The sequence below is a fragment of the Palaemon carinicauda genome, chromosome 31 (genome assembly GCF_036898095.1).
Source record: "Palaemon carinicauda isolate YSFRI2023 chromosome 31, ASM3689809v2, whole genome shotgun sequence".
NCBI classification, from domain to species: domain Eukaryota; kingdom Metazoa; phylum Arthropoda; class Malacostraca; order Decapoda; family Palaemonidae; genus Palaemon; species Palaemon carinicauda.
In genome coordinates, this window is record NC_090755.1 from 10,427,173 (window position 1) to 10,451,685 (window position 24,513).

Below are 24,513 nucleotides of genomic sequence, written 5' to 3' on the forward strand. Positions count from 1 at the left end.
GTCCTTAATCCAGAGGAGAAGAAGTCTCTCCATCTCATTATGGATGCGGCTCCTCTTACCAGAAAGAACACACACACCCTTAGAAGGTGTTGCGGCTTTAATGGCTTCCTTCTGTTTAAGGATGGTGCCTATCGTCGACGGATTTCGTCCATACTCCTTAGCAATCACACTCAACCGCATGCCACCCTCATACTTCTTAATAATCTCCAGCTTCGTCTCCATAGAAAGCATTCTCTTCTTCTTCTTCTTTCCTTGGACATCAGTAACACTCTTGGGACCAATGGCAACTCGTGTGCTTCTATTATATTAGCAAAGTACAATGAAAAGTCAATAAAGAACAATTAGGAAATTAAAACAGACAGAGCAATTCATCTACTTACAGTATACATATAAATATTAGCAGAGTAAAGTACTACAAGAAGTAAATGAAAACCTCTTCTGCTTGCATTTGAAGTAACTAATGTATACTCAACTGAAAATTAATACAAATTAACCATAAAAGAAACCCTTTCTGGTACAACTCAAGAACATAAGTGGTGGACTACCCTTAAATCTGCACTCTTTGGTGTGGATGAAACAGTTCCTCATTTACTTAAACCATATGATTCAGTCAATCACTGTCCAAAGGAAAAGGCAACCCTTTTGGCTGATGTGTTTGACAGTAAGCAGAGTAATGAGAAACTTGAGCTTCCTCATTCCTGTTATCATGAAGCTAAACTAACTAGTTTAACTTTTCAATCTCATGAAATTGAAGCTTTCTCGATGGTTCTTCATGCTTATAGAGGTGTAGACCCAAATGGTATTTTTCCTTTGTTTTTTATGGACTGCAGATTTGTTAGCTCAAAGGTAATTTGTTATTTTGTGAAAATCTGCAGGAAGAGGAGCTTTTAGCACTTGTTGGAGGATTGGTAATGTTATTCCACTATGTAAATGTGTTTGTGATAGCTCAAGTCCAACTGATTACAAGCCAATTTCCTTAACTTCCATATTAGCCGATGTTTTTGAACGTCTTTTGGTAAAACATCTTAATAGGTTTGCTGAAGGTAATCATCTGTTCCCTAGTTTGCATTTTGGCTTCTGTAAAGGCCTTGGAGCATGTGATGCCCCTCTTATAATCTCCAATGCTGTTCAGAAATCCCTTGATTGTGGTCAGGAAGTTTGTATAATTGGCCTTTGGGCTGCCTTTGTGAAGCCCTTGCTTTCAAACTAACAGTTGAGAGTGGTTGTGTTTTTTTTTAAGTAATAGATCATAGAGTTGTTGTTGTTGATGGGCACCACAGTGAGTATAAGAATATGATATCCGGTGTTCATCAGAGTAGTGTTCTTGGCCCATTACTTTTCATACTATATACACATTACATGTGGTTTGGTCCTAGAAAACAAGCTCGTTGCATATGCAGATGATGCTACTCTTTGCTTTTAATACTATATACACATGGTATTTGGTTTGGCCTGGAAATAAGCTCGTTGCATATGCAGATGATGCTACTCTCTCTGCATCAATTCCATCTCCTGAATATAAATCTGGGGGGGCTAAATCCCTTAATAGAGAACCAGCCAAAATTAGTGCATGGTGCAAATTAGGGGACATGAAGTTGAATCCTAACAAAAATCAAAGTATGATTGTAAGTAGGTCAAGGACAGTGGCTCCTTAACATCTGGATCTCAGCATTGATAATGTTTCTTTAACTCTGTATGACTTAAAATTCTATGAGTAATTCTTGACAGCTAGTTTACTTTTGAGAAACAAATTAGGTCTGTCTTCTTTAATTGCACAAAAAATTGGCCTATTGAGAAAGTCTTATAAGATTTTCAATGATCAATTTATTCTGATAAAGTTTTAATTCTTTCATTCTACCTTGTTTCAAGTATTGTTCTCCTGTCTGGTCTTCAGACAATTAGTTCGCTATGCATGTTGCATAAGTTTTTCCATAATTCTGACCATCCCTTACATTCAAGATCTTCCCAGACAGAACCACCCTGTTCATAACACTAGGTATGCACATAATTCTAATAGTTAGGCCTTCTCCATCATGAGGCTCAATACTACACATTATTCTAGAAGTTTTATTCCAGCTGTGACCAAGTTGTGAAATGACCTCCCTATTCGGGTAGTTGAATCAGTAAAACTTAAAAGTTCAAACTTGCAGCAAATCTTTGTATACTGAACAGGCCGACATGTCTTTTTATAGTTTTATATATAAAATGTTTTAATGTTGTTACTGTTCTTAAAATATTTTATTTTAATTTCTTATTACTTTTCATGTACAGTAATGCCCCACAACACAAAATTAATTCGTTCTGGAGTGGCTTTCGTAAAGTGATTTTCTCATGTTGCGAGTAACATTTCACATGCAAATGACCCAATTCATTCCAAACCCTACAAACACCACATTAAATATTATAATAGAGCAACAATATAACCAACAAATACTTTGCAACCATTCAATATACCTAAACTAACAGTTAATACTTGTAAATAGTTATTACAACAAAATGTAATAATAAATGGAAAATAATACAGTACAATACTGTATATATACAAAATCTAAGGTACCATAGGTACTGTACTGTTATAGTTACCCCTATTATAGACTACAGCTACATTTCTATTGTCTATTGTATATCCAATTTCTTCAGGTTCTTGATGGGTGACTATTTTATTCTTGGCCTGGCTGGCAATTTCCCCTTTCTTAAAATGAAACATTTTTCGCAAAGTGAGTCATAAAAATATTCGCATCTCATTTCGCAGCTTCGAAAATTTTGTAATCAGAGTCTTTCGTGTGAAGAGAGGTATGAAAGTAATTTATTTCCTTTCCTCAGTAATAATAATAATAATAATAAATACATATACCAAAGCACTTCCCCCAATTTTGGGGATAGCCGACATCAAACAAATTAAACAAAAATGGGGACCTCTCCTCTCTGCGCTCCTCCCAGCTTGACAAGGGACTCAACCGAGTTCAGCTGGTACTGCGAGGGTGCCACAGTCCACCCTCCCCCGTTATCCACCACAGATGAAGCTTCATAACACTGAGTTCCCTACTGCTGCTACCTCTGTGTTCATCCAAGGCACCGGAGGAAGCAGCAGGGCCTACCGGAACTGCGTCACAATCTCTCGCCATTCATTCCTATTTCTAGCACGCTCTCTTGCCTCTCTTAAATCTATCCTCCTATCACCCAGAGCTTTCTTCACTCCATCCATCCACCCAAATCCTGGCCTTCCTCTTGTACTTCTCCCATCAACTCTTGCATTCATCCCCTTCTTTAGCAGACAGCCATTTTCCATTCTCTCAACATGGCCAAAACCACCTCAACACATTCATATCCACTCTGGCTACCAACTCCTTTCTTAAAACCGTTCTCACCCATACTACTCCGTTCCTAACCCTAACTACTCGAGATACAACAGCCATACTCCTTAGAAACTTCATCTTAAACACATTTAATTTGTCTCTCCGTCACTTTCATTCCCCACAACTCCGATCCATACATCACAGTTGGTACAATCACTTTCTCATACAGAACTCTCTTTACATTCATACCCAACCCTTCTTTACCACTCCCTTCACTGCCCCCAACACTTTGCAACCTTCATTCACTCTCTGACGTACATCTGCTTCCACTCCACCATTTTCTGCAACAACAGACCCAAAATACTTAAATAGATTCACGTCCTCAAGCAACTCTCCATCCAACATGACATTCAACCTCGCACCACCTTCCCTTCTCGTATATCTCATAACCTTACTCTCACCCACATTAACTCTCAACTTCATTCTCTCACACACCCTTCCAAATTCTGTCACTTATCGGCCAAGCTTCTCTTCCGAGTCTGCAACCAGCACAGTATCAACAGCAAAACAACTGATTTACCTCCCATTCATGGTCATTCTCGTCTACCAGTTTTAATCCTCGTCCAAGCACTCGAGCATTCACCTCTCTCACCACTCCATCAACATACAAGTTAAACAACCACGGTGACATCACACATCCCTGTCTTAGCCCCACCCTCACCGGAAACAAATCGCTCACTTTATTTCCTATTCTAACACATGCTTTACTACCTTTGTAGAAACTTTTCACTGCTTGCAACAACCTTCCACCAACTCCATATAACCTCATCACGTTCCACATTGCTTCCCTATCAACTCTATCATACGCTTTCTCCAGATCCATAAACGCAACATACACCTCCTTACCTTTTGCTTAATATTTCTCGTATATCTGCCTATCTGTAAAAATTTGACTCATACAACCCCTACCTCTTCTAATACTACCCTGTATTTCTAAGATTGCATTCTCTGTTTTATCCTTAATCCTATTAATCAGTACTCTACCATACACTTTTCCAACTACACTCATACTAATACCCTTTAAATTACAACACTCATGCACATCTCCCTTACCCTTATATAGTGGTCATGCGCAAACCCATTCTACTGGCACCACTGACAACACAAAACACACATTAAACAATCTCACCAACCATTCAAGTACAGCCACACCCCCTTCCTTCAACATCTCAGCTCCCACACCATCCATACCAGATGCTTTTCCTACTCTCGTTTCATCTAGTGCTCTCCTCACTTCATCTATTGTAATCTCTCTCTCATTCTCATCTCCCATCTCCGGCACCTCAACACCTGGAACAGCAATTATATCTGCCTCCCTATTATCCTCAACATTCAGTCAACTTTCAAAATATTCTGACCACCTTTTCCTTGCCCCCTCTCCTATTAGCAACCTTCCATATACATATATAAATATATATATATATATATATATATATATATATATATATATATATATATATATATATATATATATATATATATATATATATATATATATATATATAGTCTAAATAGCCAGACAAAAATCACAACGGACGATGAAAGCTCAACCACGGCCTAACCTAGTAACCATGTATTTTACTTTTTTGATTTTGGCTTAGGGCCTACCTTAAATATTTTTTTTTAATTCTTTATTTTCTTTATCCCTTTTCTATAAAATAGATAAAATAAAATAGAAAAAAATTTTACACTTACCATACATCCTGATTCTTCATACTGTCGTAAACGCCCTCTTCCTACCGCGAAGAATCTTGCAAGCAGGCAGCAAAAGAGGGACCCCGCTGCCTAATGTCGCCTCCGTCCCCTGACCTGACCTTCATCTCTCTGGCGAGGTGTCCAATACTGATAGAGAGTATGGTACTTCATGAAGCACTCTCCAGTCACTTGGCATAAGGTTATTTTGCAGTATGAGCACTGATACACAGTTTCTCGGCGTATACCATTCCTGGAACACACACGGCATCTTCTTTGTTGCCGTGAACGACCAAGTTTCTCATGTCTATGTACCACTCTCACACCATTAATCATGGTACCACTTGCAATGAGCCTATGAGGGTGGTCAGGTACAGGTCCAAGGAGAAATCTGGGAACTGGAGGGTTAACATCGGCGGGAAGGGCTTCAGCACCCATGGGGTCATACTCAGCTTCTTCATCCGCAGCAGCAGGTGGAGAAGGACGAGGTGGAAGCCTGTCATAGCGATCTTCCACAGGAATATCAGGGGCACGTGGAATCCTACTTCCAGAATCTGGCCACATTGCAGGTTCAAAATGAAGCAGGGCCATAGCAATTGCCTCCTGATATTTCCTGAAGGACCAGCATTTCTTACTCCTATCAAGCCGGTACTTCCGATAGAGGACGTAGGAGTTGAAGAGGGCCAATTGCAAGAGGTAGAAGACAGTCTTCTTGGTCCATCTAAAAGATCTCCGGAAGAAGGTGTTATAGTTCATCATAGAGTCAAAATTATCAACTCCTTCCAGATAGGCGATGTAATCACCAAGAGCCTAAAGAGATATAAAAATGTATTCAATAGTTGTATATTTCATATGCAAGCTATCTATAAGTTTTATTTATATAAATTTTTTATTTCAATATATATCTCTCTCCCTCTCTCTATACATACATACATACATACATACACATACATACATACATACATACATATTTATATATATATATATATATATATATATATATATATATATATATATATATATATATATATATATATATATATATATATATATATATATCAATATTAATCTTACCCGATAATCATGTAGCTGTCAACTCTGTTGCCCGACAGAAATCTACGGTCGGGATACGCCAGCGATCGCTATACAGGTGGGGGTGCACACAACAGCGCCATCTGTGGTCAGGTACTCTAGTACTTCTTGTCAACACCACCTCAATTTTTCCTCTGTCGTGCCTCCGGCTAGACCTACATGGATACGCTGTTGATTCTGGAGTTTTTGCTCACGATTTGGTGATGTATTTGCTCTAGAGTTTAGCTTTCGCTATTCAGGAAGTTTTATCATTAGCTTAGCTAGCTTTTGGAATTAATTTGATTAATTATGGTGACGAAGAGAGTATGAACTCTCTTTCACTTTTAAATGGCCGACCCTTCCCTTAGACGGAAGTGTTGGTGTCTAAGAGAGTATAGACTCTCTTTCTTAATTTTGCTTAACAAAAGTTATAGATTTATTTTATATCTCTCCGCCTTTTATAGGCCTCTTCGATTAACTTCCTTTTATTATAAACTTATTAAAATTAATTTTTATTTTTGTTTATATTCGACCTTTCCTAATAGTAGGCGGTCTTTTCTTGGTACCTTTATTTAACATTGAGCCCGTCATTTCGTTTTTACCTGTTAACATATTATGCTATTTTAATGTTTTTGAAAGAATTTCTTTGATAGTCTCGTACTGTTTTCAAAGTTGAACTAACGTTTTGTTTTGTCTCTGCAGTTGTTGACGTTCAGAACGTTCAACTTGCGCTCTATCGTTACGATAGAGAGAATTTTCACGGTGTCACGTTGCAGTAAGAGTAAACCGATTCTAGCGTTTTGTTCATTCTTTCTTAGCTTAATGGTTTTAATTCTAATAAAGGAACTTTTTATTTGGGAAATCTTTCAGTTTTTTTCCTTTAACAATAATATGTTTTAACGATATATATGATTGGGCTCATCTCTCAGGTTCTAAGTCAAGAGAGAGAGAGAGAGAGATAGAGACGGAGGGAGAGAGAGGAGGATAAACGTTTCGTTCAAGCGAGTAACGTTGTTATCGTTTTTGCTCTTCTCCCTAGTCTCTTTAGGGGAAGAAGGTAAACGTTTCTAGAGTTTTATTCTTGTTCTCAAGCTTTATGCAGTGAGAGATTTTAAACGTAGTTTATTTGATCTAGTGTTTAGTCTCTTTCCAGCCACTGAATTATTTATCTTTCATTATATTTTTCTGTTACATTGTAATTCTGTTTTCGCAATTACTAACTTTTAAGGGAGGATAGAATTGCGTGTTTCAGGTACAAACCACTTAAAGTTTCGAGTTCAGTGAAATAAGTGCAAACAGAAAATCAAAAGTGATAAAGTGATAAGCGCAAAGTGTTACAGTGTTGCGTTCGAGGGTTCGTCTGTTCGTGCCAGTTGTTCGCCTAGTCTGGGACCTCTTACAAGCTCCCAAGCCAGGGGAGAAGTAACGTCGAAGGACTTATGGGTTCATCAGGCCTTGATCGACGAACAGACGTTTCCCTCCGTGGTTTCGGGTGTAACCAACTCACGTAGCCGACGTGATCACCCCACCCACACAAAGACGAGAGAGCCCTTTTATTCCTCGTCTGCGGAAGAGGTTTCTCGCAGAAACCATGGAACAAATCTTGCAGCTTTTAAGTGCAAGTCGGTCCCTTCCGCGCAAGTCCAACTCCTAGGTGATGCCATTAGCACTGGGTCAGTTCGGACTTGCTGCAGTACGACAACTGCACACCTCCCGGAGAGGCAAGGTGGTATCGCAACAGGCAGTAGCTCCGTCTGTTGCCGCACCAGCTGTTTTAGACCCTCAGTCTCAACGGACAGTAGCTCCGTTTGTTGTTGTCTTTCTTAAACTCTAGTGGTCTATGCTGCAGGCAATGCAGTCTCAGCTTGCGGTGTTGATGCAGGAGTTTCAGGCAGAGAAGGTTAACACACCTCCTCCTGCGAGCGCTCCTCCACCTCTACGCAGTCCAGCCTGCCAGACGTATGATGTTGAGGTTCCTCAAGCTACCTCCATGCGTGAGCTGCCGCATTGGGAGTTGCCAGATACCAGCTCTGTGCAGCAACCTCCACTTTCCTTGAGGCAGGAGCCTCTTGCCACGCGGCAACCTCCTCAACACTTGAGGCAGGAGCCTTATGCTTTGCAGCAACCTCCTCTACCCTTGAGGTAGGAGCCTCATGCGTTGCGACTACCTCCTCCATCCTCGAGGCAGCAACCTCTTGCGGTGCGACAAGCTCCACCATCCTCGAGGCAGCAACCTCAACTCCACCTCTGCGCAGTCCACCCTGCCAGACGTATGATGTTGAGGTTCCTCAACCTACCTCCACGCGTGAGCTGCCGCATTGGGAGTTGCCAGATACCAGCGCTATGCAGCAACCTCTTGCGTTGCGGCAACCTCCACCATCCTTGAGGCAGCAACCTCAACTCTTGCGGCAGCCACCTCCACTCTTGAGGCAAGAACCTCAACTCTTGAGGCAAGAGCCTCAACTCTTGAGGAACCTCATGCTATGAGGCAGCCGCCTCAACGCATGCAGCAACCGCATTCTTCACAGCATGAGCCTCTCTCTGCGCAGCTACCTCCTCAACCCTTGAGGCAGACGCAACTCTTGAGGCAGGAACCTCACAGGAGCCTCATGCTATGCGGCATCCTCCTCAAACCATGAGGCAGGAGCCTCATGCTATGCGGCATCCTCCTCAACCCATGAGGCAGGAGCCTCATGCTATGCGACATCCTCCTCTACCCATGAGGCAGCCTCATGCTATGCGGCATCCTCCTCAACCCATGAGGCAGGAGTCTCATGCTATGAGGAGCCTCATGCTATGCGACATCCTCCTCAAACCATGAGGCAGGAGCCTCATGCTATGCGGCAACCGGCTCAACCCATGAGGCAGGAGCCTCATACTATGCGGCATCCTCCTCAACGCATGCGGCATAAGCCTCTTCCCTTGCAGCTTGAGCCTCATCCCATGCAGCATGAGCCTCATACCATGCAGCATGAGCCTCATCCCATGCAGCATGAGCCTCATCCCATGCAGCATAAGCCGCACGCCATGCAACATGCTCTGCTTACCTTACAGCATCCTCTACATACAGCATGCTCTGCATACCTTACCGCATGCTTCTCAGTCACACATCTTTGGTTGTTGCCAACTCACTAGACTGTCAAGCAGTTTCATAACGTTGCCTTCTAGTCTGCTGCTTTTGCACCAGTGAAACCCTCACTGAGAGAACTTAGCTTTTCTCGGATATGGTTCCTGTAGATGAGAAAGTGCTATTCTCCCTCCTTCTGATATTCCCTTGAGGACTCTGTCATTTGGAGAGGAGCCTTTAGCTGCGTAGCCTCCTATGGACTTTTATTTAAGCATAACATGCTTCCAGGGAAGGTAATGGTTCCACTTCAGTCGCTAACCCCGTCTGTTGCCACACCTGCTCCCATAGACCTTGAGATGTGTTGCAAGACATGCAGTCCAAGCTTAGTCCTTGTTAGAGGATTTTTTGTTTACGGAGTCAGTGTGTCACTGGGAAGACGTTCAACAACCAGCAGAAGTGACTTGTTGTGACGCAGTGCGGCAACCTCAGCAACCCGATAAGGAGTTGTCTGTACGACCCAGACAGTCTAGACAGCTTCGGGTTGTCACTGTACTTCCTCGCTTCCCCATGGTTGACAGTTCACAGACTGTGCAGCAGTACCATGATCTTGTGTCCGGCTCCGTCAGACGACTAGCTTTTAAGAGCTCCCACAGTCGTCGCTGTCTGGAGATTCTCAGATGGACTATGGATCTGACCAAGGAACTGAGCCTCCTGGTCAATTTTGAGGAGTCCCAGCTCGTCCCATCCCAGACCATTGTCTACCTGGGTATGGATCTTCAGAGTCGAGCTTTTCGGGCTTTTCCGTCGGCCCCAAAGATCTACTAAGCCCTAGTTTGCATCCAGAGCATGCTGAGAAGGAACCGATGCTCAGTCAGGTAGTGGATGAGTCTAACAGGGACACTTTCATCGCTGGCCCTGTTCATCGAGTTAGGGAGACCCCACCTCCGCCCCCTTCAGTATCATCTAGCGGCTCACTGGAGAAAGGACATGACGCTAGAGACGGTCTCAGTTCCTGTTTCCGAAGAGAGGAGGTCTACTCTCGCGTGGTGAAAGAACAGCTTTCTTCTCAAGGAAGTCTACCTTTGGCTGTTCAGAAACCCGACCGCCGTCTCTTCTCGGACGCATCAGACACGGGCTGGGGTGCGACTTTGGACGGACAGGAATGCTCGGGAACATGGAATCAGGAGCAAAGGACACTTCACATCAATTGCAAGGAGTTGTTGGCGGTTCATCTGGCCTTGATAAACTTCAAGTCCCTCCAGCTTAACAAGGTGGTGGAGGTGGACTCTGACAACACCACAGCCTTGGCTTACATCTCCAAGCAGGGAGGGACTCATTCGTGGAAGTTGTTCTAGATAGGGACTCATTCGTGGAAGTTGTTCTAGATCGCAAGGGACCTCCTCATCTGGTCAAAAGATCGAAAGCTCACGCTGGTAACGAGGTTCATTCAGGGCGATATGAATGTCATGGCAGATCGCCTCAGCCGGAAGGGTCAGGTCATCCCCACAGAGTGGACCCTTCACAAGAATGTTTGCAGCAGACTTTGGGCCCTGTGGGGTCAGCCAACCATAGATCTGTTCGCTACCTCGATAACCTAGAGGCTCCCGTTGTATTGTTCTCCGATTCCAGACCCAGCAGCAGTTCACGTGGATGCTTTTCTGCTGGATTGGTCCCATCTCGACCTGTATGCATTCCCGCCGTTCAAGATTGTCAACAGGGTACTTCAGAAGTTCGCCTCTCGCAAAGGGACACGGCTGACGTTGGTTGGCTCCGCTCTGGCCCGCGAGAGAATGGTTCATAGAGGTACTGCAATGGCTGGTCGACATTCCCAGGACTCTTCCTCTAGGAGTGGACCTTCTACGTCAACCTCACGTAAAGAAGGTACACCCAAACCTCCACGCTCTTCGTCTGACTGCCTTCAGACTTTCGAAAGACTCTCAAGAGCTAGGGACTTTTCGAAGGAGGCAGCCAGAGCGATTGCCAGAGCAAGGAGAACATCCACTCTCAGAGTCTATCAGTCTAAAGGGGAAGTCTTCCGAAGCTGGTTCAAGGCCAATGCAGTTTCCTCAACCAGTACCCCTGTAACCCAGATTGCTGGCTTCCTGTTACATCTAAGGAACGTAAGATCCCTTTCAGCTCCTACGATCAAGGGTTACAGAAGTATGTTGGCAGCGGTTTTCCGCCACAGAGGCTTGGATCTTTCCACCAACAAAGATCTACAGGACCTCCTTAGGTCTTTTGAGACCTCAAAGGAACGTCGGTTGTCCACTCCAGGCTGGAATCTAGACGTGGTCCTAAGGTTCCTTATGTCATCAAGATTTGAACCTCTCCAATCAGCCTCTTTTTAGGACCTCACATTAAAAACTCTTTTCCTCGTGTGCTTGACAACAGCTATAAGAGTAAGTGAGATCCACGCCTTCACCAGGAACATAGTTTTCACATCTGAAACGGCTACATGTTCCTTGCAGCTCGGTTTTTTGCTAAAACGAGCTTCCTTCACGTCCTTGGCCTAAGTCGTTCGAGATCCCAAGCCTGTCCAACTTGGTGGGGAACGAACTGGAGAGAGTACTTTGCCCAGTTAGAGCTCTTAGGTACTATCTAAAAAGGTCATAACCTTTACGAGGACAATCAGAAGCCTTATGGTGTGCTATCAAGAAGCCTTCTCTTCCAAGGTCTAAGAACTCAGTTTCTTACTAATTCAGGCTTCTGATTAGGGAAGCACATTCTCATCTGAAGGAAGAAGACCTTGCTTTGCTGAAGGTAAGGACACATGAAGTGAGAGCTGTGGCTACTTCAGTGGCCTTCAAACAGAACCGTTCTCTGCAGAGTGTTATGGATGCAACCTATTGGAGAAGCAAGTCAGTGTTCGCATCATTCTATCTCAAAGATGTCCAGTCTCTTTACGAGTACTGCTACACCCTGGGACCATTCGTAGCTACGAATGCAGTAGTAGGCGGGGGCTCAGCCACTACATTCCCATAATCCCATAACCTTTTAACCTTTCTCTTGAATACTTTTTATGGGTTGTACGGTCGGCTAAGAAGCCTTCCACATCCTTGTTGATTTGGCGGGTGGTCAATTCTTTCTTGAGAAGCGCCGAGGTTAAAGGTTGTGATGAGGTCCTTTAGTATGGGTTGCAGCCCTTTATACTTCAGCACCTAAGAGTCGTTCAGCATCCTAAGAGGACCGCTACGCTCAGTAAGGAAGACGTACTTAATAAAGGCAGAGTAATGGTTCAAGTCGTCTTCCTTTCCATGGTACTTATTTATTTTATTTTATTTTTGAATAACTAATAAAATAAAATACGGGATACTTAGCTTCTTGATTAACATGTACACTGGTTTTCACCCACCACCCTGGGTGTGAATCAGCTACATGATTATCGGGTAAGATTAATATTGAAAAATGTTATTTTCATTAGTAAAATAAATTTTTGAATATACTTACCCGATAATCATGATTTAATTGACCCACCCTTCCTCCCCATAGAGAACCAGTGGACCGAGGAAAAAATTGAGGTGGTGTTGACAAGAAGTACTAGAGTACCTGACCACAGATGGCGCTGTTGTGTGCACCCCCACCTGTATAGCGATCGCTGGCGTATCCCGACCGTAGATTTCTGTCGGGCAACAGAGTTGACAGCTACATGATTATCGGGTAAGTATATTCAAAAATTTATTTTACTAATGAAAATAACATGTATATATATATATATATATATATATATATATATATATATATATATATATATATATATATATACTCTCTCTCTTTCTAACTTTATTATATATACCTTAGGTCTCTGCCGGTGATGCTCCTCCGACATATAACGTCCTCCTTTCTTGATCCTTCGATTATGCATAAACGACTCTGTTGAAGCATTATCAGCTGTCGTAATGAAAGTGATACACTTTATGTCTTGCCAGCATATCACAAAAGTGTTTTCTTTCCTCCGCCAGTCCATACCACCTCGGGGCAACGTCTTGTACTGGTAACAGTCTCGGAGAACCATAGGAGCACCCCCGCGAGTGACACGAAGCGTGCCACTCACATGAGTGCCACGACTATAAAGTTCTTCCGCCAGGGCCACTGAGTTAAAATAGTCGTCAATATAAATGTGATGCCCCTGATCCAAGAGTTGCCCCATCACGTTGAATATGGCATCTCGCAGGGCTGAATAAATGCCTCTGTATATATCGAAAGAAAGGACATATCCTGATTTGCTTTCGCAAAGGAAATAAAATTTTAAGTCATATTTGGTGGGTTTTTTTATATTATATTTTCTGATGTTGAGTCCTCCTTTCCACCTCAGCATTCCTTCATCCAAGGAGAGGTTCTTCTGGGGCGTATACAACGAGAGGTTCTTCTGGGGAGTATACAACGTCCTACATTTCTCAAGGATATACTCCATTACAGGACGAATCAACAGAAGCTTGTCTGTTCCGTCCCTAGGTAAGGCTCTCCGATTGAAAAAATGGAAATATTTTCCGATTATTTCAAACTTTCGCCTTGACATAGTCATCGGAAAAGCAGGCATAGAGTAAGGCTTGCCTCGTGCCCAATACATTTTCACTTCAGGAAACTTTATTATCCCCATCCACATGACTATGCCAAGGTACTGGGCTATGTCCTTTACACTACAAGGTGTCCAATTATAGTTGTGTGTCTTCAACATGTCATTTATCCTAAAATCAGCATACGAATTTGTTTCCTCCATGAGGTAAAAAAGAAGCTCAAAGGAAACAAATAGCTGGAAGAATCCTAAAGGAGTCGTAGGGATGGGACACGTCATTCCTGGTTGACCCGTGAATGGTATAGCAGTTGGTGGCGTAGGATCTCTGGACCATCCTTCATTCCCATCTCCGTCTCCCTCTCCCCCAACATCCGACCTGGGAGAACGGGAACGAGAGGAAGACAAACTCCAAGACCGCCTTCTCCTTGGTCGACCGCCATTCTTTGACCTGCTTCGAACTCTGCATTGAAGTCTTCTACTTCTAGCTCTACTGGTGGCCCTTCTACCAGAAGTACTAGAATAATCAGTTCCACTCTCAAAGCTGCTAGTATCCGTATGAGACTCACTATCTCTTGCTATTTCTTCTAATAATTCATCATCACTAGATTCTATAGTATCCCACTCTCCATCATCTCCCCATTCACTATCACTACTCTCACTTTCAACTCCTTCCTTTTCTTTCCTCTCACTATAACCAACAGCTAATTCACCGATGCTATCAGCTGTTTCACATAACTCATCATCAGAGTCTAGCCATGTTTCATTCATAGCCAATATTGAAAGGGCTTTCCTAGCTGAGCGCCGTCGCGACAATGAATGTTCACTACGAAAATTACTTTGTTGTCCAGCACCTCTAATGACGGTAGAAGTTGGGGGACTAAACATTGACCCAACTTGACCTTTCGGCATTTTTTCCAACAAATGCCTTCACAGAAAAAAAAGAAGATATATGAAAATATAATGAAAGATTCAGCAGAATTTATCAACAAATACAAAAATTATTGTAAGCATAAAAAAGTATGGGAATTCAAATCATCTGCTCTGGCACCTTTAAATCATGCATCACGAAAATTGACTCTTAATTTAAAGGTGGTATTACGCTCCACCCGGAGCACGTATGCCACATACACTTACAGCGCCTACTATGTCGTCCACGGACATAAATCTAACAAAACGCAAAACCATAGCAATTATCATTTGCATAAAGAACTATAAAAGAAAAATAATGCATAAAAAACACATCAGCTGATATTTTACATATGCATTACGGCCACAGGGAAATTATTTATTCATGTTAGAATAGGGTTTTACCATAACAGTAAGGTGTAGAAAGAACACTGATAAGATAACAACTCTGCTATTTACATTATTATTTATGAAAATGACTATAAATCATAAAACTAATGTATAAAAAATATCAGCCAAATTTTTACATAAAATTTAAAGGGCCATTACTGCACCAGGGGAGCCAAGGGGAACTTTTTTTTTTTACATAGGTTACAAAGGGTTATCGCAAGCCCAAGATATGAAACAAGCATCAAGGATCCATTTTCCATAATTATTTGTGTAAATTGCCATGAAACCTAAAACTATTGCACATAAAATATCACTGACTCTTCACAAAAACTTTGTAGGTCCATTAGGACCGCTGTGGGGCCCAATGCAACTTTTTATTCATATTACGTTGAAGACAAGAAGTCAAAGGAACAACAAAACGATATTCACGTAGCTATTTCAAATACTATGCCCGTCATGAACGACTATTTACAAATAAATAGAATTTACCAGTACGGGCATGGGGGTTTAAGGTTGAGTTTTGTAGAACGTACCGGTACGGGCACTGGGGTTAAAAGGGGTTAATAATTGATGGAATAGATATGTTGGATAAGATACAATGATCGACTGCATCAAGTTCATCTTGAAGAGCAATTCACCACCAAAACACTTTTCAGTCTGTCTCAGTTCTTCAAAATGTAATTGAAGTGTTCATTATTAACTTGATATTCTAGTTACGGCAGATTTTATTGCTAACTTTATTTTTAATGAGGACTTTCCATCATGCACTGTTTTATACTATTACTATCAAAAAACTATTTATATGTTAAAAATACTTAAGAGAACTGCTACATATTGCGCAGCCAACAAATAGTGTCGACACGCGAATAATAACAGATGGCTTTAAACTCTTGGAACATAGATTTAACCTCGGTTTACGAATTTAATTCGTTCCTAATGCGAACTCGTAAACAGAAAAATTCCTTTCGCGAAACGAATTTCCCCATAAAAATTTTATAAAATCGAAATAATTAGTTCAACCCATCTACAAAAATGACAAATTCGAAGATAATTTGTATTTTTCCTAACCATACAAACCTTAGCTATTTACAAAGGGTTATTACTTTTAGCGTAGCTGAAATGGCGAGCCATTAGAATTTAACGAGGGTGTATTACCCCCGCGCTAGTTAGCGGGGGGGTAGGGGAGTGGTAGCTAGCTACCCCTCCTCCACCTCACACACAGGTGAATACTCACTTTCACTTAGAGGTAGGACTTGTCTTGGGGGACAGGGCTGGCGGGCAAATATGTGTAAATAGCTAAGGTTTGTATGGTTAGGAAAAATACAAATTATCTTCGAATGTCATTTGTTCCGTAACCGAAATACAAACCACGCTATTTACAAAGGGTGACTTATCCCTTAGGAAGGGTGGAAAGTCCCCAGCCATACTGGCTTTGGCTTTACCCGGGGACTCAGAATCCGAGTGAGTCGCACTCGAGAAAAGGAGTCCCTGCACCTCACAAGTTCCTTGCTCCGCAAGAAACCATGTGGCCTACGTAAGCTTGTGTGTGAAGAAAGAAGTGTGACCCGTCCTAGGCAGTTGACCTGGAGTTCCAGAAGGAACTCTGGGTTAGGACGTTCCCGATACCACCTCGTCAGGGTATGGGGGACGCGACAGTATTGACTCAATACTCGGAACACAAGGAAGCATGGTTTACCTGCAGAGGTTCGAGGTCAGCTATGCAGAGACCAGGATGCTGCTTCCCCGTAGAGGGGATGATGAAGAAAGAAGTAAGGGCCAGACATACTTCTTTCGTTCATGCAGACTAAAACCTGATAACAATGCCCTCAACCTTCTGCTACCTGTCCAAAAAGGAGCCTGAGGTTAGACCAGCTGTTGTGTAGCCACCACAGAGCGATAGAAAACGTATCGAGACTCCTGTGGGTCACGCCCTGCAGGAAGCGGGCTGCGAAGGTCATCAGACGCTTCCAGACTCCAGCTTGTAGCACCTGCGTCACAGAGTAGTATTACTCGAAGGCGAGGGACGTTGCGATGTATCCAACATCGTGCTGTAGGGCGACGTGACGGGGGAGGGTCTGAAGACAGGTCGAGATGAATGTCCTTGAGTCCGGGCTGAAGAGGTATACTGGTGACTCTCCCCCCATGTCCTCCTTGTGTTCCCAAATCCGCTGCAACTGAGGCCAAACTGCAGCTGTTCCCAGCGCTAACCTCTCGATTCCTTACTGGCAAGAAAGAGAAGGTCTTGGGACATCAGACACAGAATGGAGACTCGAAATCTTGAATGAATCGGACCGAAGGGTCGGGACCCTCAGATTCTGAGTCTAGCCAACAACTCAGGAGCGAGCCTGAATGTTGCCTTCCCCTCTTCCTTAGAAAGGGGGGAGTAGTAAGAGACCAAGAAGATTGCTTACACACTGGCCGTGGCCAGAGTGAGCAGAAGACCCAAGGCGGAATACAATCCGAGGCCTGTCGTAAAAGGGTCTTGAGAAGATCTCTTAAAGGACTAAAAATCCGAGCCATGCTCCAAGTTGGAGGTCTTCCTCCGACTAGGGCAGGGACGATCGTAGCTTCGCATGAGCGAGGATAGATCCAGCGGGCAGGAAAAAGTTATTCCTTTAAGCCTGAAGGTCAGGGAAAGGCTGAGCGACAGGCTTCATTGCCGAGAGCGGAAAGGAGTTTCCTCCCGCCGAAAGGCAATAAGACCGTTATTGCTGGAGAAGAGGCCTCACGGGAAGAGGTATATCTCCCACGGCACCCACCACCTTAGACTCTTCACTTTGCCTGGGAGACCCCTGTGGATGACTATCGCAGATGACGCGACCTCCGTACCGCGACTGTAGCGGGTTGTCTCTTCTAGAGGAGGAAGCGTAGTGTCTCCAGGCATGAAGCCGAAGCGACACCCCGGTTCGGGAGAGATGTCGCAGTGTGGTTGCTTGAGTAGTCTGCGCCGTGGTAGAAGCTCTCCCGGGAGTTCCGTCAGGGGAAGCAGAGGGTCCAGAAACCGTTCTGCGCATAGTCCGAGTGGAGCTCTCCCATTGAGAGGTTGACAGACAACCTGGTTTTGTTGAGACCCATTGTCCGCAGACAAAAAGGAGGGAAGACGCAGGCGTCGAATTTGTCCCACCATCACCGGAATGCATCTTGCCAGAGTCTCGGGGTCTGAGACTGGGGGGAAGACTAGTGGAAGCTTGAGGTTCCAAGGTGTCGCGATCAGGTCCCCCAGACCAGCACTTGCTGGTTACCCAAGGTCAAAGACCCCTAGGTACACTCTCTCTATGAGGCTCTGCTCGGATAGTCTGAGAGAAACATTCCCCCGCCTGGAATGAGAGAGCCGATGGTGGAATTGAGAGAATCTCAATCATCCCGGTATCTCTACTGCAAGATGTGAAGGTGTGAAAATGCGTCCCCTGCTGGTTAGAATGAAGTCGACGCGCAACGGGGCGACTTGGCAGGAGCTGTAGGATCTGAAGAGGGGCCAGACTAAGGGCCTTAAGCCTGCCTGAATGATGGAGAGGTATCCTTCAGGTCTTGACCATAGGCCTGGACCGGAACATGCCCCCCCCCCCCTTTCCTTTGACAAGTCCGAGAACCGCATCAAAAATGTGGGGAAAGGACGAGAATATCCACTACCATCAAGAGGCTCCATAGGTCAACACCCATTGCAGGTTTAATAGTTCCGCTGGTCCCATAGGGCCAGGGAGTCCGGTTAAACATTGCCTGAAGCCACCGGAACTTGGATCACCCCACATGGAACTTATCCTGAGGCGACCGTTCGGACTATAGACGGGTCAATGAGGAAAGAAGAACTAGGAAACGTTCCAAGGTAGGGCTGAAAGCTCTGCTTGACTGAGAACAGGTACTGCGACTCTCCTCAGTCTTGCCACAGTCAACCGAAAGGAAGGCTCGGAGGATGTGGTAACAGAATCTGGCGTCCCCAGGTGGTCACCCATCCAAGTACCGACGTTGCTTAACCTCGCTGGACGGACGAGAAGCGGGGTTTCCTATGTGGTAAGGCGGTTGACTCAATATCATGGCCAGATACTCCAGATGTTGAGGCAGAGAAGGCTCCAAGCAAAATACCATGAGCCCACACTCATGGTCAGCATCCGGAAGCTTGTCCCGGCGCTGAAGAAGGTCGAAACCCGAGCCTTCCAGAGTTGACCAGCCCTCCAAACAGCAGAGGAGGCGGAAGCCTGCACCTGAGCGGCTAAGAGGAAGGCAGGGAGAGTTCTCTGGGGGAAACAAACCTGCTATGCCACGGCGGGATAGCCACACTGCATCATAAGCAGGAAAACTTGCAGTCTAGGCTGAATTCGACGAGCACCCTGGAAGATGGATGGAATGGAAACTGAAAGTACCCGTCCTTCCGATCCAGGGTTAAAGGAGTCCTGTCGCCTCGTTACCAGTCTGATCGATTCTGCTGGTCTACACTGGCCGAAGTTTGTTCGACAAACTTGATCAGGGCTGAGAGGTCGACTATGGACATCCCCTCTCAGATCCTTCCTTACAAGAAAGGATCGACTGAGGGGGCCGGGGGTGAAGCAGTCGATGATCCTAAGGAAGACCTTCGCCTAAGGTATGGATCATTCTGCCCAACCGGGCAACTCTGCTGACGCTATGACATAGAGGTTCAGAGACACTGAATTCGCTGACAGAGACGGCAGGCGCGATATCCTTGGCTACTCACAGAGATTGTGCGGGAATGGGCATCGGGAAGCTGTCATTCGGATGAGTAACCTTAAGCATCCTCCCAGCGAAAAAACCTGCAATCCTAGAGTTCGTGAACTCCTTTTAGGACTATGCCCCCCCGGGGAAGTCTCCCGTGCCATCTGTTCCTGACAGGAGGAAACTGCAATTGGACACCTTGTCCCAGTTGTCGTAGCCGATAACTTAGGCCGACGTGGTTGAAAGAAAAGGGCACTGGAGCCCTGCAGAGTCTGGAAGAAAGCGCCTTGGAGGAGTGAAACCGGAAGTCGATTTACTCCGCACAGCAGCTGTCTAAGTCTCTGTCCTTGGGCACAGACAAAACTCTTCTCAAGGATGGAAGGGTGTCTGAGGTCGTCGACCTCCACAGATGAGACACCCGAAGGAAGCCTTCAGTCAGCGCGTCCAGATGGTACAACATCGAGCTTGTCCGCAAGTAGATACTTAACGATGAAAGGCCAAGGTGCCTGAGCTCGAGAGGAGGAAAGTACCCTTGATCTTCCTGTAGCTTCATTGAACCAAATCTCGGGCCGTAACCGAGGAGGGAAAGAACCTGGTAAGCTCCCAGAGGAAGAGGTAAGCAGTCACCCCTTGTCCGATGGAGAAATCTTGAACGGAAAGCCCCCCCGCCAAAAATCCTTCCAGGGCGGGAGAAGGAGAGAGTACTCGTGCAGGAGAGGGGACCCTCGTGACCGACCTCTTGGGAACCAACTTCGCCCTGGGGGAAGTCACCACGAAGTCCACTCCTCTCTTTCTCTTCAGCGTAGGAGAGACAGCCGCTGGTTTGTTACCCTGGCCGGCGAGTTCTGGTTTCATAACCCTCATTAACGCCCGTGCCAGCGGACCAAACCATGTCTGCTGCTCCAAGGACACAGAGTCCGAAATCCTCGCTAAGGTGAAAGGGATCGGGCGATCCTTTGGAGTGGGCACGACAGTACCTGCCTGAAAAGAAGGTGGGGAAGAATGCTGTACTGACCTGTCTTCGTCCTGCACTACCAACCTGTGCTTGGATGGAGGTGATCCCGAGTGCCATCTAGAAGCACGCGTCCCTGCTGCTACCACCGGCTGTGGGATTCGCCGTGAACTATGGTCGCGCAAAGGCGAATGGTCACTCAAAGGCGAATGGTCGCGCGGGCGCGCAGGCGAGCGATCGCGCGGGCGCGCAGGCGAGTGGGCGTGAGGGTGGGCAGGTAAATGAACACGTGTCCGAGGCGACGAACGCAAGCGATGGAGTGACGTCGAGGGATCGTGCTGCCGCGTAGGTGAAGAAGATCGCTGGCGATAATGACCGCGTGATGGTAAGCGATGGCGAGCAGCATGTGTAGGTGAATGATCGCGTGATAGGGTGCGATGGTGATCAGCATCCGCAAGAGGGCGAGCGTTCAGGGTTGTGCGATGAGGAGCAGCATGCGAAAGCGGGCAATCGTGCAGGGTTGTGCGATGGCGAGCAGCATGCGCAGGTGAATGATCGCGTGAAAGGGTGCGATGGTGCTCAGCATCCGCAGGAGGGCGATCGTTCAGGGTTGTGCGATGAGGAGCAGCATGCGTAAGCGGGCAATCGTGCAGGGTTGTGCGATGGCGAGCAGCATGCGCAGGTGAATGATCGCGTGAAAGGGTGCGATGGTGATCAGCATCCGCAGGAGGGCGATCGTTCAGGGTTGTGCGATGAGGAGCAGCATGCGTAAGCGGGCGATCGTGCAGGGTTGTGCGATGGCGAGCAGCATGCGCAGGTGAATGATCGCGTGAAAGGGTGCGATGGTGATCAGCATCCGCAGGAGGGCGATCGTTCAGGGTTGTGCGATGAGGAGCAGCATGCGTAAGCGATCAGCATCCGCAGTTGAGGGTCGCGCGATGGCGATCAGCATCCGCAGTTGAGGGTCGTGCGATGGCGATCAGTATGCGCAGGTGAGCTAGTAGCTGGCGAACCATGTTCCTTCAGAAGTGTTGGAGAACGTTGGCGTGCCAGTTGTAACACACGTGGGCGATCCGGAGATCGCTGGCGAGCTGATGATAGCTGGCGAGCTGATGATCGCTGACGAGCAGAAGGCTACGCGTGGAAGCCTGCGCAAAGAAGAAGAGTCCTTGACCCCGACCTGAACCGAAGTTCTAGATCGCGAGGGCGAACATGGGCGCACAGGGCACGTAACAGGAACCGCAGGGAAGATCATCTTGAAAGCGCTTACGAACAGGAGCGCGCTGATGAGCAGAAGGGCGCGCAGGGAAACCCTGACACGCAAGGGAAGAACCACCGTGGGGGCAACCCTTTGCCCCGAAGGGATCGTTGTCCGCCGGGAGACTGATGTCCGTCGGAAGACCGCTGTCCGTCGGGAAGACCGTTGCCCGTTGGAAGACGAGATCAGACTGCTGTCCATCTGCAACAAGGCGGAAGATCGAGAAAAAGGAGTTGTAGGCTGCAAACGGAGATCCAAAAGGGCGCCTCAAGCACCCTTATAGGGAGATGAGAGGCCCTTACGACGAGGCGGACGGAGGGCCTTACGGCGAGGGAGGCCAACAGCAACAGCAACAGAAGAAACCTTCGAAGAGGAGTCTCTATGAGTGTACTCTCTCGCGAACGAAAGAGAAACACTTCGTGGAAGAGACTGGTCAGCCAGTGACCTAAAAGGAGCAATCCTCTGAAGAGGAGCTCCTGCAGTTGCCCAGCCCCTTGAGCGAAACTGCAGGTGCGACCGCTCAGCACCAAGAGCATAGTCGCACGAAAAAAAGGCAAGAGAAGAACCCCCAAAAGGGAAAAAACTCAAGCCTGGACAGGAAAAAACTTCCCTCGAAAGGAAAGTTATCCGCCCAAAGAGGCAAGCCTCCTGACTGTTCTAAAAGGAACTGGAGAGCTGTCCGTCGACACGGGAGTACTACCAGTAGAAGGAGACACGCCCCTGACGAAAATACAAGGGGGGAGGCAACAACAGCCGAATCCCCAGGACTCAACCAGACAGCTCACACCGTTGCTATATTACAGAAACGAACTAGATCGGTAACTGTAAAAAAATAAAACAAATAATATTAGTACACATTCATTCCCCCGGGAAGGCTCCGAAGAGGAATCCCGAGGGAAAGGAACAAGAATTACACAACAGGCACGTGCCCTCACAACCACTTACACTCGCGGAAGGAGAGCTGTAACCAAAACAGAATTATAACAATTATAATTATGTAACTATGTAATTATGTAATTTAAAAATGAATGAACACTAAAGAAAGAACGAAAACCCCGAAAGGAATCGTTCTACAAGCTGAAAAACAAAAAACAACTACAATTAGATTCATAACTAATTGATACAAACGTACGGCGTAGCAACCCCCCACACGGAAAGGAAGCTAGGATACAAGGGCGTAGTAACACGTAGTAAAAGGGTGAACGACCTCAAGAGAGAGAGAGAGAGAGAGAGAAAGACATAAGTCAAACTCGATCGCCACCCATAAAATACGCCGTGGTGGCCTAACTGCCGAGGCCTCCACGTAGATATCGTACACTACACACACACATCTGAAAAGGAAACTTACTTATTTCTATACTCAAATATATATACAAACATGAAAACATGTTTACATATATATTGAGTAAAAGAAAAGTAAGCGATTAAGTAAAGACAAAACAGACAATGGCTGCCAAGCGAGGATCAAGACAGAGACGTCTGTCACAGTCCGAGCCAAAAGTTAAAGTGAGTATTCACCTGTGTGTGAGGGGGAGGAGGGGTAGCTAGCTACCACTCCCCTACCCCCCCGCTAACTAGCGCGGGGGTAATACACCCTAGTTAAATTCTAATGGCTCGCCATTTCAGCTACGCTAAAAGTAATAACCCTTTGTAAATAGCGTGGTTTGTATTTTGGTTACGGAACAAACCAATTTTCACAAATTTTTCCTTACACATACAGTACTCTACACAAAATTATTAAAATATTGCAGTCATTTAATGATGAAAAATGTTATTTTTATAATAAAATAAATTTTTGAATATACTTACCCGGTGATTATATAAGCTGCAACTCTGTTGCTCGACAGAAAACTCTACGTTAAAAATCCGCCAGCGATCGCAATGCAGGTAGGGGGTGTACTTCAACAGCGCCATCTGTCGTGCAGGTACTCAGTACTCATTGTAAACAAAGAACTCAATTTTCTCCTCGGTCCACTGGGTCTCTATTGGGGAGGAAGGGAGGGTCCTTTAATATATAATCACCGGGTAAGTATATTCAAAAATTTATTTTATTATAAAAATAACATTTTTCAATATTAAACTTAGCCGGTGATTATATAAGCTGATTCAAACCCAGGGGGGTGGGTAGAGACCAGCAATAATTGTTTACATTATTATGAGCTAAGGATCTTTTATTTCATTTTAGCAGTTATTCAAAATAACAAACATAAAATAAATAAGTACCTGGTAAGGAAGTCGATTTGAACAATTACTCTGCCTTTTTAAGTACGTCTTCCTTACGGAGCCTCGCGATCCTCTTAGGATGCTGAGCGACCCCTAGGATCTGAAGTATCAAGGGTTGCAACCCATACAACAGGACCTCATCAAAACCTCTAATCTAGGCGCTTCTCAAGAAATGACTTTGACCACCCGCCAAATCAAGTAGGATGCGAAAGGCTTCTTAGCCTTCCGGACAACCCAAAAACAATAATAAAACATTTCAAGAGAAAGATTAAAAAGGTTATGGAATTAGGGAATTGTAGTGGTTGAGCCCTCACCCACTACTGCACTCGTTGCTACGAATGGTCCCAGAGTGTAGCAGTTCTCGTAAAGAGACTGGACATTCTTAAGATAAAAAGACGCGAACACTGACTTGCTTTTCCA

At 45.3% G+C, this 24,513-nt stretch overlaps 1 protein-coding gene across 5 annotated transcripts in view; it reads right to left on the reverse strand.

Moving 5' to 3' along the window:
* LOC137624266 (piggyBac transposable element-derived protein 3-like) overlaps positions 1-24,513 on the reverse strand; it is a 153,445-nt gene that overhangs the window by 96,751 nt on the left and 32,181 nt on the right. For 2 of the 5 annotated variants that reach the window (XR_011040701.1, XR_011040703.1), the window contains exons 4-5: positions 12,980-14,624; positions 5,052-5,858 (exon numbers count right to left, since the gene is read on the reverse strand). The exons of 2 other annotated variants lie outside the window; for them this stretch is intronic. The gene's annotated coding sequence lies outside the window, so the exon portion shown is untranslated. Of the gene's footprint in view, positions 1-160; positions 299-5,051; positions 5,859-12,979; positions 14,625-24,513 lie in introns of those variants that run through there. One more of the 5 variants, XR_011040702.1, reaches the window with a different exon arrangement.